Source organism: Saccopteryx bilineata, chromosome 4 (genome assembly GCF_036850765.1).
Source record: "Saccopteryx bilineata isolate mSacBil1 chromosome 4, mSacBil1_pri_phased_curated, whole genome shotgun sequence".
In the NCBI taxonomy this organism is placed as follows: Eukaryota; Metazoa; Chordata; class Mammalia; order Chiroptera; family Emballonuridae; genus Saccopteryx; species Saccopteryx bilineata.
The window spans coordinates 274113506-274131668 of record NC_089493.1 but is presented as its reverse complement, the minus strand read 5'-3'; the positions used below and the strand labels follow the sequence as shown (position 1 = coordinate 274131668).

At 46.7% G+C, this 18163-nt stretch overlaps 1 pseudogene; it reads right to left on the bottom strand.

Annotated features, from left to right (window-relative positions):
* Positions 1-6788: 6788 nt before the first annotated feature.
* LOC136335711 (netrin receptor UNC5B-like) overlaps positions 6789-18163 on the bottom strand; it is a 127373-nt pseudogene continuing 115998 nt past the window's right edge.

Below are 18163 nucleotides of genomic sequence, written 5' to 3'. Positions count from 1 at the left end.
AGCGTCGGCCTGGTGTGCAGGGGACCCGGGTTCGATTCCCGGCCAGGGCACACAGGAGAAGCGCTCATTTGCTTCTCCACCCCCACCCCCTCCTTCCTCTCTGTCTCTCTCTTCCCCTCCCGCAGCCAAGGCTCCATTGGAGCAAAGATGGCCCGGGCGCTGGGGATGGCTCCTTGGCCTCTGCCCCAGGCGCTACAGTGGCTCTGGTCGTGGCAGAGTGACACCCCAGAGGGGCAGAGCATCGCCCCTTGGTGGGCAGAGCTTCGCCCCTGGTGGGCGTGCTGGGTGGATCCCGGTCGGGCGCATGCGGGAGTCTGTCTGACTGTCTCTCCCCATTTCCAGCTTCAGAAATACAAAAAAAAAAAAAAGAAAGTGTGACCAGTCACAGGCAGTTGGAGGAAGTGGCATTGCAGTCAGTATGGAACAGCTGCTAGTCCTCCTGCTGCCTGCCTCCCAGGGGACCCCGATGACATGTGACCTCGCTGTCCCCCAGGAGAGCCAAGGGCCACTATTCTTCCCAGAACTGAAGCTGGCTGTTCTACTGACCTGCAGGGTGCACTACAGGGAGGGTGGGCAGGAGAGGGAGAGGGAGGCACGGAGGGCAGGACCGTTAGGGTCGGGGTGGGTCTGGGCGGTGGGTGGGTGCAGCACCTTTGGGGCATTGTGTGTCAATTATAAATAAAGATGGTTTTGTTTGGAAATGCTGTGGGCGCCGCTGTCTCCTTACTCTGGGTCTGTGCTGCTTCTTAGAGAGGGGACCTGAGAGGAAAATAGAATGCCGAAGTCACGGCTGCTATGAACCCATAGGTGACCTTCCTCCGGTCCTATTCCCAGATTGACATGGAGTTCTTCCCACTACTCCCAGGGGCACACGGCCCTCTGTCCCCAGGAACCCCTCCTGTCACCCCTACTCCTGAGGCCAGACTGGGTGAGGGGCCTTCGGGGGCCGCCTATCATTATCTTACCAGGTACCCGGTCGGGACCGGGAGCTGCTCTGGAGACTCTAAGCCCTCTGGGACACGAACCCGTTTTGTAGAACGGACTGGAGCCAGCCTTGTCTTGAGGGAGCTTCTCTCTGCTTCCCGGAAGCGGTCAGACTATGGGCGAGCGATGCTCAGCTCTTCCAGGGTTTCCTGTGTGGGTGTCAGGGCTGGAGAGGGAAGGGCTTGGCCCCAGGGGCCCCAGGGGACAGGCTGTCTGACTCTGCCCAGCGTGGCAGGAGACACATCCTCTAGTCTCAGAGGGGTGACTGAACGTCGTGGGTGGAGGCGGCGGTAAGGCTGGGACCGGGGGTGACAAGAGAGTAATGGGTTATCCGTTTAAGGTGTGCACTGTTTTCCCTTTGCTGTACTTTACATCCCTGTGACTGTTTTTATAACTGGTAATTTGTAAATCTTAATCTCTTCCCCTTTTTCACCCACCTAACCAACTTCCCTTCCATCTGGCACCCATCAAGAATGTTCTCTGCACCTATGAGTTGTTTTTTTTTAATTTTATTTATTCATTTTAGAGAGGAGAGAGACAGAGAGGAAGGGAGAGAGGAGAGAGACAGAGAGAGAAGGTGGGGAGGAGCTGGAAGCGTCAACTCCCATATGTGCCTTGACCAGGCAAGCCCAGGGTTTCGAACCGGCGACCTCAGCATTTCCAGGTCGACGCTTTACCCACTGCGCCACCACAGGTCAGGCTGAGTTGGTTTTTGTTATTAGTTTATTTTGTTTTCTAGATTCCACATGTAAGTGAAATCATATGGTATTGGTTTGTCTCAGCCTGACTTTTTCACTTACTGCTCTCTAGCTCCATCCATGTTGTTGCAAATGGCAAGATTTCATTCTTCCGTCTGGTTGAGTAATATTCCATTGTATATAGTACTGTATCTTCTTCATCCGTTTTTGCCTATTGATAGACACTTAGGGTGCTTCCATATCTTGGCTATTATAAATAATGCTGCAATGAACACAGGAACGCATGCCTTTTTGAGTTACTGTTTCTTCGGAGAAATTTCCAGAAGTGGAATTGAGGGGTCCTTCTATGTCTCTTGTGTGTGTGTGTGTGTGTGTGTGTGTGTGTGTGTATAAATCCTTTGATTTAAATTCTGTTTTGTCTGATATAAGTGTTGCTACCCTAGCTTTTCTTTTCTTTTACATCTGCATGAAATATCATTTTTCATCTCTTTCAGTCAATGTGTTTCTTTCAATCTGAAGGGAGTCTCTCATAGGCAGCCTATGAAAGGGTCTGGTTTTCTTATCCATTCAGCCACCTGCATGTGGGTCTTGATTGGAGCATTTAATCCATTTACATTTAAAGTAATTATTGATGGGTATGTAGTTGTGACCATTTTATTATTCATACTTTTTACTGTTGTTCTTCTTTTTAAAGAAGTCTTTTTACCATTTCTTGTAATACGGGTTTGGTGGTGATGAATTCCTTCCACTTTTTATTTTCTGAAGAGTTACATATTTCTTTTTCAATTCTAAGTGACAGCCTTGCTGAGTAGAGTAATCCTGGTGCTTTTCATCGCTTTGTATATTTGGGGCCAATCCTTTCTGACCTGCAAAGTTTCTGTTGAGAAATCAGATGACAGTGTTATGAGAACTCTGTTGTAAGTAACTAACTGCTTTTCTCTTACTCGTTTTCAGATTCTCTCTTTGTCTTTAAGCTTTGACATTTAAATCATGATGTGTCTTGTTGGGAGTGCCTTTGGGTTCATCTTCTTTGGGACTCTCTGTGCTTCCTGGACTTGCGTGTGTCTATTTCCTTTACCAGGTTAGGGAAGTGTTCCATCCTTATTTCTGCAAACAGGTGTTCAATCCCTTCTGCTCCCTCTCCTTCTGGGACCACTGAGATGTGAATCTTGCTATGCTTGATGTTGTCCCATCATCCCTAAACTATCCACATTTTTTTTCAAATTTATTTTTCTTTTTGCTGTTCTAGTTGGGTGTTTTCAGCTACCTTGTCTTCCAAATCACTGATTTTATCCTCTGCTTCATCTAATCTATTGATTTATTCTAATGAAATCTTCATTTCAGTTATTATATTCTTTCTGACTGATTCTTGCTATCTCTGCTTCCTGTCTCTTTATGAATGTTCTCACTGAATCCATCTATTCTTAAGTTCACTGAGCATTTTTATGAACAGTGTTTAGAATTCTGCAGCTGGTAGATTGCTTGCCTTCATTAGGTTGGGTTCTTTTTCTGAAGTTTTTTCTTTTCTTTTTTAAATTTGGGACATGTTTCTCTGTCTCGTTGTTTTGGCTGCCTCTCTGTGTGTTCTGTGGTATTCAGTAGATCTCTTCCCTCACTCAAGCTTGGTAGAGTGGCCTCCCATAGTAGGTGTCCTGTGGGGCCTCGCGGTGCTGTCTCCCAGGTCACCTGTGCTGGGTGCTCCAGGCGTGTCCCTTGTGGATGCTGTGTACCATCCTGTTGTAGTTGAGCGTTGATTACTGTTTTTCATGTCAGTGGAAGGGATTGACTCTCAGGCTGATTGACAGTGAGGAAAGGCTGTGAGTACAGTAGATGAGCTGTTGTGCAGGGGCTGACTCATGGAACAGGATTTGACTAGTGAGGCACTGGTGCCTGCTGGGTCTGCCCTTTGGATATTTTGTTTGTGGAATTGTTTGGGTAATGCTCTGGCATGTTCTGAAGTCAGCCACCACCGTGTGTCTTAGTTTTGGGGTCTCAGTAGGGGCTGTGTTGCAAGTCAAGTTCGCCCTCTACTTGTGCCCTGCCCAGGGCTACCTGGTCGGAGCTACAGAGTGGTTTGCAGATGGTTTCCCCTGGGCTGGGCTTGGAGACATTTTGGAGATGCCAAGTTGTGAACCAAGGCTGGCTGCCAGTGGTGCCAACTTAAGGTTGTTTAGCAAGTGGTACAGAGCATGCCAAGGCCAGATGCTGCTCACCTGGGATTGTGAACCTTTGAGAGATTTTAGGAAAGTCCACAGTGCAAGCAGAGACAAGTCATTTGTGTTGATAAGCCACTGGAAGTGGTTTGGGTGGGCCCCAAGTTGGGTGGCCTGGGGCAGGGTCTCAGGGAACACCCAGGGAAGGGTGAATGGTGTTAGCCCAGTTCATGGAGACTCAGACTTTGTGCCTACCTGCACCTGCAGCCTGGGAGGTGAGAAGGCTCAGCAGAGGAACAGTGTTGCCTGCTAGCACTTTTGTCCCAGAACAAGCAGCCCTTCCAGACCTTGTGCTGAAGCCCAACAACTCAGTTCCTCTCCGTACGTCTCTGCCCCTTTCCAAGCTGCTACCTCAATGCTGGAGTGCAGAGCGAGCGAGTTTTTCAGCAAGTAAGTCTGTGCGTGGGCCCTTTAAGGGGAACACCGGGGATTCTAACAGCCCTCCGTCTCACTCAGCCATGCACTACACTGGGTTTATATCCAGAAGTTCTGGGGACTCCTCTTGTAAATCACTGGAGCCCTAGGGTGAGGAGCTTGGCATGGGACTGAGCCTTGTTTCTCTGTGGCGACCTGCTCAGCAGAGAAATCCCTGCCAGTTCTGAACTGCCATATGTGGGAATGAGACCACGTGAGTTTGAGTCTCTGCCCCTCCTACCAGTCTTGATGTGACCTGAACCCCTAGATCCTTAGTTATAGGAGTTCAGTTCAGCTAGTCCTCAGATGGTTCTCAAGGATGGCGGTTCTATAATTTAGTTGCAATTTTGGTGTGGTGGGAGGAGGTGAGCCCTGTGTCTACCTCCTCTGCCTTATGGAAGGTAGGAAACCTCTGCTCTTGACTGAGTAGTCCCTCTGGGCAGGCCAACAGAAGCTCTTACCTCTTCTACTTCTCAAAAGTTGACGGGAAAATATTTGAACCCTTCTCATCCACACTGTATTGTGTGGAATCCTAGGGGCCCGGTAGCAACACAGTGGTGAGTTCTAGGAGACCCAGAAGGTGGCTGGTTAGCCACTAAGGAGCTACGCCTGCAAAGGAGTCCATTCTGATGTCCTCTGTAGGAGCCTGGAGGACGGGGGTGGGGGGCGGGAGTCTTACAATCTGCAAAGCCTGGAAAAGTAGAACAGACTCAGTGAGATACTAGGAACAGAACAGGCAGAGGATGGGAACCCAGACGGGCAAGAGGCAGGCTTTGACCACGCAGGAAGATGTGGAGACAGCAGGTCTGGATATGTAGTCCCCCACCTGCAACTTGAGAGTCCTCTCTCCCCTGTCCTCTTGTCTAGACTCATCTCCTGTGGCTGCAAATAGCAGGGGACAGTGAGGGAATGTCAGCCTAGAGGTCATTGGTCAAGGTCCTTCCCAAAGCTTACCCCTGCTTTAAACCAGTGTTTTTCAACTGCTGGTCCCCCCCAAATTTCATGAAAGTGTTAACCACCCTGATGTTGTATGAAGATTATAGACCCAATGATCTTAGCTGAATTCGCTTATGCTCGGGGTGATTTCTGCCTGAGCGGTCCCTAAAATAATTCTCCTAGTTTCTCCAGTCTGCAAGTGTAAAAAGGTTGAAAATCACCACTTTAAACAGCAAATATGTCTATGGCGCACCCAGATTAGAACTGTAGTATTTAAGGAAGTCCAGCCCACTTCTCTGGGAACACCTCTGAATCCTAGTTAAAAACATAAACTGTTTTCCAGTTACTCACAATTCTGTGTTTGCACCTTCCCCTGCTTCTATCTGCAGAATCCAGTAGATAAGAGCCCTTAACCAAATTGCTGCCTGGATGTCTCCTAATGCAGTGTGTGTGTGTGTGTGTGGGTGGGGGGTGTCTGTGTCCATAATACAGCTACCTGTCGATTCTCTGTTACCTCCACTGGAACATACAATCTGACATGGAGTCTTCACCAGGTGATTGACATTTGCTAAATCACTGTGAAGAAATGATGATTATTTTCATAGTTTGGATTCTTTGGAAAACAGACTCAGAGAAAAAGTTTAGGGAAGATACTTACTAAGCAAAACCTGTGAGGGGTAGAAAGAGAAAGCAGGATTGGGATCCATGAAAGTACAGCTCTGACGCAGGTCCCAAATCGTCCTCGGCATTCCCAGCGGGAGCAGGGAGCCAGGCCGTCTCTTCCGCATCGTCCTCGTCCTCGGTTAGAAGGTGTCGGCCAGGCCTGTGTGTGTGTGTGTGTGTTGTTTTCCTTTTTCTTTAAAAAGAAATTATCCAAATATCTGGATAATAAATCATTTGTGTTTCCTAAGAAACTAGATTTTCCTTCTCCCTTGTGGTTGTGCTGTTCTTTCAGCCTTATTAGTGATCCGAAGCTTTTTTTCCATCTTTCTTTCCTTCCTTCCTTCCTCCCTCCCTCCCTCCCTCCCTCCCTTCCTCCCTCCCTCCCTCCCTCCCTCCCTTCCTTCCTTCCTTCCATTTCCTTTTAGCCTTTCGATGGAAGAAAGTCTGTCTGAATTGTACTTGACTCTTCAAAGAGGAAATGGTGTGGAGAGAGAATGATTAGGGAGGAGAGAGAAATCAATAGCTACAGAGGAAAAGGAAGACTGAAACTAGAAGAAACTTCACCCAGAGGTCCTGGGGCTGCAGGTGGAGGGCCGGGGTGGAGGGAGGGCCACCCCCTTGCTCCCACTCTGGTTTCTGCATGAAGGTCTGAGGCCAGGAGAGACAGCAGGGGGCGGAGAGGGAACACCGGGTCCTCCCGACACCAGACTCCATGGGTTCCCTGTGGCAGGTCGTGGGCTGTGGGAGAGCAAAGGGAGGAGAAGGAGGGTGACTGGCTGCGAGCTGGGGTGCAGTGGAGGCCAAACTGCCCCACATGAGGCTGCCTAGGCCTCCCTGCCCCGCCTCCTGCCAGTCAGTACCAGCCCGCAGTCAGGGCAGCTCAGCAGTCCCCATCGGTGGCCATGGCCACCAGCATCTCACATTTGGCCAGCTCCTCCAAGGCTTGAGCCAGGCTGTTGAGGTCCCTGTCATCTGCTGCAGAGCTTCCCAGAGGTCCAGGATCACAGTCACAGGACTCGCTTTGGTAGCAAAGTAATTGAGATAATGGTCCCACATGTTGGGGACATCCAGGCTGTGGCATGTCTTCTAGTGGGTGGATAGCAGGATCCTAGAGGGTCCCTGCAGGGTGGCGAGGATGCTGCTGGGTGCAGAGCAGATGGCGTACAGGGAGCCAGCGGTGTCTCTGCCCGTACAGGGTTCTGCAGGAATAGCGGCCTTTCCCTCCCACCTCCCATGTGCACATCTTGCAGGGGAACTTCCTAGAGGCCAGGCTGTGGCTCTCCAGGAGAAGGAGCAGTGTAGGGCCATCTGGCTGCCACTTTAAATGTGATCGGGGGACTGCTGGTACTTGGCCAGTGGTTTGCTCCTCCAGAAGGCTTGGGGGGTATTGTATAGGGAAAGATACAAGTTATGGTAATTGTCTTTAAACAGCAGAGGTTTGGGCTCCTCTACTTGGTACACACCCAATTCTGCTTGAGCTCCAGCACCTCCTTCAAAGCTACAGGCGTGTTGTCTAGGCAGTGGACCCTGAGGCTCTGCTCTAGATGGGTGGACGGCTGGGGTGAAGGTGAGCAGACAGATATAGCCGCCTGACAGATAGGACTCACCTGTGAACACACAGGTGCCCAATTCTAACAGGAGGTGGCAGGATCTGTCCTCCAGTTGGCACTAGCAAAGAGTGTCCAGGGTTACCACCTCCACCAGGTGGTTGACCTGGTAGATCCAGTCACTGGCACTGACGTGAGCAGAGTGGGGTATCATGAAGATGACAGGGCACATAGCAGGATGCCCGTGGGCCTTCAGGCCATTAAGGGGCTCACACTGACTGTGTCCGCTCTGAAAGTGGGAAGGTGTTTTCTGCCTTGTTGAAAGGAGGTACGTTTCATAGAACTTGTCCTGGGGGACGGCTCCCCTGGACACCAGCAGGCTGCCCCCTGGGCTGGGGACGCTGAGCTTCCTGCCCAGGCACCGAAGGGGCCACTCATGTGGCCAGAGGGCTGGGGTTTGAACTCAGAGTCAAACCAATTAAAAACACCCCCATACATACAGAACTATAACGATCAGTGGTGCAAACGGTCCAGTGAAATGAGGTCGCTAAGATGCCGACAGCAAACACCCACAGGAGGTCACTGCCGGGCGGAATGGGGAGCAGGAGAGGAGGGAGGAGCTTGGAGCGCTGGACCATCACTGGCTGTCATTTCTTACCTTCTTCTGTACTCGGGCAGTAAGCCGACCCGTCAATGTTATTTGAAAAGCAAACCTTACATTTCCCAGGGAAATCTTTCCCTCGTGACATCCTGGGTACCACTATGTGGCCTCATAAAATGTCGCAGTAAACATCTCAATATATATTTCAAACATTAATTACCTTCCCAGACCTTGGAATTTCTCACTGAGCTCACTCACAAGTTTTATCGAGAGCATAAAATTTATTGTGTTGACATACCCTTTAAAGTACTGAATTCATCAAGGCCAAACCAAGCCTGTGTGACTTTACGAAGAGAGAGTCAAATTTTTTTAATTCCAGGTTTTGTTCCACGTTTCTCTTTTACATCACAACCTAAATTAATCCACTAGAAAAAAAAAATGCCAACACTTTTTAAAAGAAATAGAATCATTCGTTTCCAGGCACATTCACACAGAACTGGAACGATGCCACCACCTTATCTATTCTGAAGACGCCGGGCCTCTGCCAGAGGACAAAGTGATGAGAGTGTGTGACATGTCTCAGTGTGGTGACCCAGAGCCAGAGGGGCCATTTGAGATTCTCCGAGAAAATGAGGAGGTTAAAATTTTTTGCTGTAGAACTTTGTATTTGTTGAAAAAGAAGATTATTGGTACATGATTTCCTAAATTGATAACTGTTCAAAATGTAGCCTCTGAGAGACTTTGCTTGCACACACACGTCGCCGTGCCTGGTGAAGAGAGTCTCAGACTGTAAAGGATGCCACAGACAGAGGGAAGCCGCGCTCTGTGCTGAGTGTCGCAGAGCGAAGAGGGGGATGGGAAACGCAACAGGATGCTCTGGAATATGGACAAATATATATGCAAAGATCAGACTGTCACTTGTTGACAACAAATACCCTTCAAAGGTTATGAAAACATCAAACTAGGGTGACAGAGAGGTATCAAGCCCCCAGGGACAATAATCAGAAGTCGCACATCACTTTCCTGCCTTACCTACTTAAACACAAATGTGCATTAAGAACTCTGAAGCCAGACTGCCTGGGTTCAAACCCTGGGGCTCTGTCACTTCCATGTGACTTCACTTTGGACAACCTAACTCTTCTTGGTCTCAGTTTTGCGTCTCCAAAAAGATGCTATAATAACACTGTTCTCCTAGGGTTGTTAGAAAGGTAAAGGAAGTGAGAGCATTCTCCTTCTCAGCATGGTAATTATGATAATGAGGTACTGGGAGGAAGGAAAGAAAGAACACACTCAAGTTTCCTTGAGCAGCTTACATTCTAGTAATGTCAATAACCCACTACACAGACAACTCCAGTCCAGTGTAAAACTGCTGGAACGGCCATAATGGGGGCTCCCCGGGAAGGCTGTTTAGTTTGATGACTATTTGCCTGGATACAGTGGTGTCTGCCTCACTCAGTACATGACACCATCTTATTTATTAGCTTGGTTATTACCTTTTCCCAGCTGTTGTATTACAACCTCCATGGAGAAAGGGACCTTGTCTATCCTGAACCTTCAGTACACAGTAAATATCGATCAGAGGACTGCCAGGATCTCTAGATAACCAAGAGGTCTCTCTGAACTCAAAGTTCCTGAAATGTGGTTAGAAAGAGCAGGGTAGCAGACGCCAATAAGTGTTCGTCATCATCTTGTCTTTCATTGCGATCAGCTAAAAAAACAGAAGAGGCCACTGGAGGTGGAGGAGTCAGAGGAGTCTTAGTGGACAGGGAAGAGAGGAGCAGGGCTTAACCCCTGGTCTGGATTTGCCAACGGAGACAGGCCTCTGACTATGGGAGTATAAGGGACGGAGGCCACAGCTGGATAGGGAAGGTGGGTCCGATTCAGAGAGCTTGGAAACCTAAGCAGGGGACCTGCAGGGAGCTCCAAGCCAGTCCCAGTCCACTGCCAGTGGCCCAGGCCATGTGACACCAGGCCCACGTGTCTCTCTGTACATCTCAGCGATGCATCCTGAAATCATTAGTTGATGGGGTGATATGATTTCTGGGACTTTCTTTAAATGAATTCATGCATGTAGGGGATATAGTCAATAATATTATATATGTATAGCATCACATGAATACTAGGTTTATTAGGAGCATCAGTTTATAAGTTATGTGAATGTCTAATCACTACATTTTACACCGGAAACTAATATAATATTGTATGTAATTGAAAAGTTAAAAAAAGAAAAAGAACCCACGCGTGTGAATGGTAGGAATTGCGAGTGCAGGGAGGATATGAAATAAGACTGGACACATGTCAATAATCACAGAGCTGGGTGACAGGCAGCCAGGGGTTTGTTACATTTCTCTCTACCTTCATGTACATTCCAAAACTTTCATCACGGACAGTTAAAATATTTACATCTTTTAAATGTTTGTCAAATGAATGTTGAATACAGGAAAGCATATTTGACTCGTGTTTTATAAAAATCCTGCCTTTCTGAAAGTGGAATGAGCCCTTAGGAAATACTGAGAGGGCTGGAGTAAAGCCGGAGCATTCAGAGACCAGCGGACCCGGTATGAGGACGATACGGAGCAGAGGTTGGTGATCTATGGTCTGTGGGACAAATCTCGCCCTCCACCCACAAGCAAAAAATGGTAAAATTCATTTTTCAATGATTTAAAACATTTTTAGGTCAGTTTTTTTTCTGCCATGTGAATGATATGAAATTCAATCGCAGGGTTCTTATGTAAAGTTTCGTTGGAAGATAGCCATGTGTATTCATCCATGTCTTGTCTCTGACTGCTTACATGTCATAATAGCAGGATAAGTAATTTCATCAGGGACTATGTGACCCTTTATAGAAAAAGTCTGCAGATTCTTGATTCTTGATAGGGTAGAGAACCCTGAACCCTGCAAGTGTTTTCCTTAACAGTGAGCGCTCCAGCGGGAATTATGAGTAGAAAAAAGCAGGACATGAACGCATTCAGCTTTAGCCCTGTCCCTCCCACCAGAACGGACCCTAGTGATCACGGGAAGATATTATGCTCAATTCAGAGCAATAAATGCATTGTCAGTCCTGGGAACACAGTGAGTTTAGAAGTTGCAGGGAGTCATGTTCGGTCCTGGTCTCAGGGCCCAAGTACCTTCTCTTATGCATCAATAGAGTCAATACAGAGGTTTTAAGATCAAAGTGTACTCTCCGCCCATGTCAATGTTTAAAACACTCATGTGTTTGCTCACCTGTTTATTCACTGGCCCCGGACTCTGTCTGCCATGTTCACTGCCATATTCCATGGCTGGAGCAGTGCTTGGTACATAGTAGGCCCTCATCAATATCGAAGGCATGAAAGTCACAGCACAATGCAAACACTCTGTCCTCCCATTTGAGCCTTCTTCACAGACGTATAAATACAGCCCCTGGGCATAGTATGATGTGAGTACTGAGGGAATTTTGCCCTTCACCATTTCCCTGCAAATCAAAAGAATTAAGTTCAGCTCCCATTCTAGAAGGCAGCCACCATTCAGAATTCCACCGAGGCATATACATGCACCTTTCTTCTTTGGGACCAGGAATGATGTGCCATGACAGGCTGTGTAACCCTATGCAGGTGACTTACCCTCTCTGTTCTTCATATGTGTAAACATAGGGGAGCATCATGGGGTTGTTGTGAAGATCAAATAAGATAGGATGTGTGAGACGACAAGGCACTATTTCTGAGACCAAAACAATTTGTTTCTCTCTGTTCTCAGTGACCTAACCCTTTTCCACAATCTACATAAAAGTTTATGGCAGTATTAGTCACAGTAGCCAAAAGGTGGAAACAATCCCAAGTGTCCATCAACAAATAAGTGGATAAACCAAATGTGGTCTAGACAGTCCATGGAAATTAATCAGCCATAAAAATCAAGTACCAGTACATGCTACAATGTAGATAAACTTTGAAAGTGTGCTGAGTGAAAGAAACCAGACACAAAAGACCGCATGTTATATAATTCCATTTGTATGAAAATTCTAGCATAGGCTAATTCATAGAGGCAGAAAAGTGGTTAGAGGTTCCCAGGGGCTGTGCAGAGGAGGGAAATTGAAGTGGCCATTGAAAGGGTATGGGGTTTCTGTTTGGGTGGTTAAAAAGTATAGGAACTGGTAGTGGTGATGATGGTTCCACAACATTATGAATGTCCTAAGGCCACTGAATTGTACACTTAAAAGTATTTGAAGTAGCAAGTTTATGTCATACATACTTTACCACCCATAAAAGGCTTTGGAAACTGAAGAGCCTTGGAAATACAAGATGCTGATTCAAGGAATTGGGAACAGAATTCTTGGAGTTGACTCCCAATTCTGAAAGCTGTGTACCACGGGGCTGCCCTTAATCATCTATTCAATTTCCTCTTCTGAAAATGTGGATTAGAACATAATTTTACTACCCACAGACTGGGTAGTCAAAGAGCTCATTAATGTAAGCATTTATAAAAGTAACTGCATGTAGTAAGAGCCTCAGAATGTTGGTGAGTAGTTACAAGGTTACTATTGATAAGTGATTCTATCCATACATACTCATAGAACAGGGTTTCTCACCCTCCTCACTGGTGGCATTAGGGGTAGATAATTCTGTAGACCATCTACTTCTCCATCCCTCTCTCTCCCTTTTTGCTCTCTCTCTCTCTCTCTCTCTCTCTCTCTCTTCTCCTCTCACAGCCAGTGGTTCAATTGGTTCAAGCACATCAGCCCTGGGCGCTTATGATGGCTCCATGGTGCCTCCACCTCAGGTGCTAAAAATAGCTTGGTTGCTAGCATGTTGGGTGCATTGCAGGATGTTTAGCATCATCCATGGCCTCTCCCTACTAGAGGTCAATAGCACAGACCCTTCCCTCCCTCCAAAAGGTTATGACCATCAAAAATGTCTCAACATTGCCAAATCTCCTTGGAGAACAAAATAGCCTCTGGTTAAAAAACCACTGTCTTAGGATTACCAAATTGCAAAGTTGGAAGGGTCTTAGATATTACCTATTCTGGTGACAACCAGATTCTTCTGACCATGTCCCATAAACCCTTTTTGTAGAGTCACATTTATCACACATACATGGCAAAACAAAAGTTTCACAGTACAATATCTACACTTACTCTGGACAATGTGATACACTCATTTTTCATCCTGTTGTTTTCTGTTCCTAAAACACACACACACACACACACACACACACACATACACACACACACACAAAACTGGTCATGCCCCTTTAAATTGATTTCACTTATAGGTCACAACATACAGGGTGAAAAATACTGATCTAGTCAACTTTATTTACCAAGGGCCATAGAAATGTCAAGGTATTCCAGTCCCACTGCCTACCATGTCACTCAGCCCAGCTATCATGAGCATTTCGGGCTGACTCTCACCAGCTCTCTAGCTTCCAAAATGGGCCAACAATCCAAAATGAGCAGGGGAATTCAGCACCCCAATCTTTTCCCAGCTCGCCATACATATGTATATGCATAATGAATGTAAGTATAAACACATTTACGTGGAAGTCATGGAGCAGGTAATGTCTAAGGCTCCTTCCAACTTTGTGATCTGGTGAAGCTAAGACAGTAATTCTTAACCAGATAGATATAAATTTGGAATCATTGAGGGGAAAAGTTTAATTGCAAGGGATTGAGTCACACTCAAATGAAATGCACGTTAAAAAGCATTCTCTCTTTCTACTCTCTCTTTTTCTCCCTCCCTCGCTCTCTCCCTACTTTATCCCTTTCCTCTCATTTTTATAGCGAGCAGCAGGTTGAGAGGGACTGTTTCTCAGAGGCAGGTGTCGGCCCTACCCCTGGAGGCTGCCTTTGCCAGCAGCTCTCAGAAATGTCACTCCCTGGCACAACAGACAGAGGACAGCTAAATCCTGCCCGGGACCAGGGTGGAAGCTGTCGAAAGAAGAGCTTTTAGATGCAATCAGCCAATCTGTTTTTTATAATCTACTATTAAAGAAATCGCAGGGGCAGCTACATGGACCTTTTCTAAGAAGAGAAATATTTCTTCATGTAAAATTTTAAAAAGGCTGAATCATAGAATCCTTTCACAAAGCACTCCCTGCATACTGCTTTTTCTCCAAAGTTACTCACCTGCCGTTAATGGTGAATAATAACCAATGACATTTACTGAGTGCTGGCTTATAGGCAAGGCTCTGTGTTAAGTCCTTTATATGGTCATGTCACCATGGTAAGCACTTTAGGAGACGGGTGGCATCATTACCATCCCTATTTTGTAGATGGAGATAATGAAACACAAAGAGGTTAGATGACTTGCCTTCAAGAACATGGCTCCCCCATGACGATGCTGAGAGTTAAGCCAGATGTAGCATATGAAAATACAGATGCTGGCCCTGGCTGGTTGGCTCAGTGATAGAGTGTCAACCCGGTGTGTGCATGTCCTAAGTTCGATTCCTAGTCAGGGCACACAGGAGAAGTGACCATCTACTTCTCTATCCCTCTCTCTCCCTTTTTGCTCTATCTATCTATCTATCTATCTATCTATCTATCTATCTATCATCTATCTATCTATCTTTCTCTTCCCCTCCCACAGCCAGTGGCTCAATTGGTTCAAGCACATCAGCCCTGGGCACTGATGATGGCTCCGTGGTGCCTCCACCTCAGGTGCTAAAAATAGCTTGGTTGCTAGCATGGTCCCAGATGGGCAGAGCATTGGCTCCAGACAGAGGTTACTGGGTGGATCTTGGTGGGGGCATAAGCAGGAGTCTGTCTCTCTCCCTTCCTTTTACTTGGAAAAAGAAGAAAAAAAATATATAGATACCTCTTGCATGGGACATACTTATATTAAAAATTAACTGTTGTTTATATGAAATTGAAATTTACTGAGCGCCCTGTTTTATCTGGCAACCATAAACTGAAATTGTTTGAATCCAGAGTTCTTTCTCTAGTCACTCTGTCCCAGGTTCTCAAAGCATGGTCCCAGGACCAGCACCGTCACCTTCACAGGGGAAATGGCTGGAAATGCAAGTTCTGGGGCTCCACACAGACCTACTGAGTATAGGGCCCCAAAATCTGAGTTTTAATTTCCCAGGCAATTTCCATGGATACTCAATTTTGAGCACCACTGCAGAAGGCTGGACCACCCATAACAAAATTTTAAAACAGGTAGAAACACAGTCAAGCTTTTAAAATCAGCCCCTGAACCTGAATTACAAGGCTTTTTCCATGACTATCTCTTTATTCTTTTTTTCTTCTTCATCCAGTCAGGTCCTATATATTAATATATCAACTCCAGATTTCAGTGCGAACTTGAACACCATACTTCCTGAATCGTACATTGGAGTCTGTCTGGTTCTTCCTCATAGAACTTCATTCATTCGTTCATTCATTCAGTCAGGAAGGCTCTCAGTCATTGAACAGAGCTTTATTAAGTACCTATTCTGGAAGGCACTGTGGTGGGCACTGAACACAGTTTACTTCCTGTTAAAGTTGCTTATCACCCTCATCAGTTTTCTGCATCAGATTAGAAGCTCCTGGAGGCCTGAGGGGAGAGGGGGAGTCTTTTTTGTGTGTGTATTTTTCTGAAGCTGGAAACGGAGAGGCAGTCAGACAGACTCCCGCATGCGCCCGCCCAGGATCCACCCGGCACGCCCACCAGGGGGCGATGCTCTGCCCATCGCTCTGTTGCAACCAGAGCCACTCTAGCGCCTGAGGCAGAGGCCATAGAGCCATCCCCAGCGCCAGGGCCATCTTTGCTCCAATGGAGCCTTGGCTGCGGGAGGGGAAGAGAGACAGAGAGGAAGGAGAGGGGGAGGGGTGGAGAAGCAGATGGGCGCTTCTCCTGTGTGCCCTGGCCGGGAATCGAACCCGGGACTTCCGCATGCCAAGCCGACACTCTACCACTGAGCCAACCGGTCAGGGCCGGGAGAGGGGGAGTCTTTTTAATATCTGAGACCCTAGTTCCTAGCCAAGGGTCACAAAATGTTTAATAGAAGTGAATGGGGAAAATGTGAAAAGAAACCCTCTCCCTCCATTTTTCATTCAAAGCTCTCCTCTGCCAGGGAAAAACATGAAAAGAGGCCCAATGTTCTCCTGGGCACGTCTGACAACGTGTTCCTCCACCCTGATGCTGAGTGGGTTTCTCTGTCTGTGGTTTAGAAAGGAGAAATGTTATTCAGGTTTCCCTGCCAGGAGCTCGCGAGCTTTTCTTCCTGTCACTCTGAACAGCCATCCTTACTTCCTGCTCACTGAAAAGGGACTGCGACTTGGGGTGGTGAAGAGCTACAATGGTAAATGGCACTTTTTGCAGCCACAAAACACACAAACACGTGCATGAGCACACACACACACTATGCCCTTTTAGGATGGAAATTTGCCAAGGGCCAATCACAAACCTTCTATCAGGAAAAGGATTCATTCTAGGAAATGATGTCAAAGCCCCTCTTAATGGAGACAGCGCATCTGTCAGGGCTCAGAGCCTGCAGATGAGCTGGCAAAGTTTGGCACGGGAGTCACCCACAGCCGGGGTTGGAGCCAGCACTGTTTTTTTAATAGACTGACAGGGCAGGCTTGAGGAGCAAATATACCGTGAAAATGGCCTCCAGCCTGGAACATTCTGCACATCCCGCCCTTTCGCTCTGATTCCTACTCTCTCCTTCAGCTCTCACTCACTTTAAATGTCACTCTCTAAAACCAGGTCAGATCCCACCCACCCTTAGCCTTACACATCGCCTTCCTAAAAGCTGTCCCAGTCAGAACTAAATTGTTGTTGGATAGTTTGTGTTGCCTGCCTCCCTCCCAGGTTACAAGCTCTGGTAGGAGAGAGAGCCTTTCCTGTCTGTCCATCATTCATTCCCACCTTTCACACAATAATAGGTGCTGAATATTTGTTCAAAGAAATGATTGAATGAATTACAGCTCAGTCACCCACTAAATCTGTGACCTTGAGCAAGTTATTCCATTTCTTTAAGTTTCAGTTTCCTTATCTATGGGGCAGAGATAAAAATAGTAACCTGCCTCCTCTAGTTGCTGGCTGATAGAATGAGATACGTATGTAAAAGATAAGCCCCCGGCCGGCCCTGGCCTGCAGGCTCAGTGGATTGTGCATCTTCCTGGTGCGCTGACATCACAGGTTTAATTCCTGGTCAAGCACATATGAGAAGCAACCAGTGATTGCACAACTAAATGAAACAGCTAAGTGGAACACGTTGATGCTTCTCTCTCTCTCTCTCTCTCTCTCTCTCTCTCTTTCTCGTCAATGAAAAATTTTTTTTATTTTAAAAATAAATCCAGGGCCTTGGCACATAGTAGATATTCAATAAAGGCCAGTGACTGCCATTTTTAGCTATGTCTATCACCCACAGGCAAAAAAAACACAAGGTTATGTAGTATCTAGGACATTACCTGGATACAGAGGGTGCTTAATAGATCTATTTACATAAATATGGGGTATTTTACATGCATTATCCCAGTTAATCCTAATAATAGATGCTATGTTATCAATATGCTTATCTTCATCCCCACTTTATAGGAAAACCATTCTTTTTAGAGGATTAGTGAGATTAAAATGTGCCCAAATCACCCACTGATTTGCCAAGTGGCAGATCTAGAATTTGAGCCCATTTGCTGAAGTGTAACACACTAGATTGCCACCCAAATTCTTTGTCCACTCTAAGCCTCGTTTGCTTATCTGAAACATAAAATAAAACACAGACAAACCAACAAAGCAAAAACACTAGCCTAGTTGGTCCCAGGGGTGCCCCACAGAGCAAGCACTCCAATGAGAACAGTGGGCGAAAATGCTTCCAAATCCATTTGCCTTGAACAGATACAGTTGGGAGAACTGTTTACATTTTAAGTGCTCATTTGCACTGCTTGACAATGTGGCTGGCTGGGCTTTGCGAGGCCTCCTTCCTCAACTGAAGACCAAATCAATGGCCAATAAATAGGCTGAAAACGGAGGGAGAAAAGCAAATCTGGTGGGTTCCATCTTAATGTAGAGGTACAACCGTCTCTTGATTGAGACAAACACAATTGGTTTCCTGGCCCATTTGTTTGAGCAACTTAACCATCTCTTGGTGCTTTAATTTCCTACCTCCTAGTTCCTAAGTACTCCACTTCCTTTTCACAGATGTTAGGAC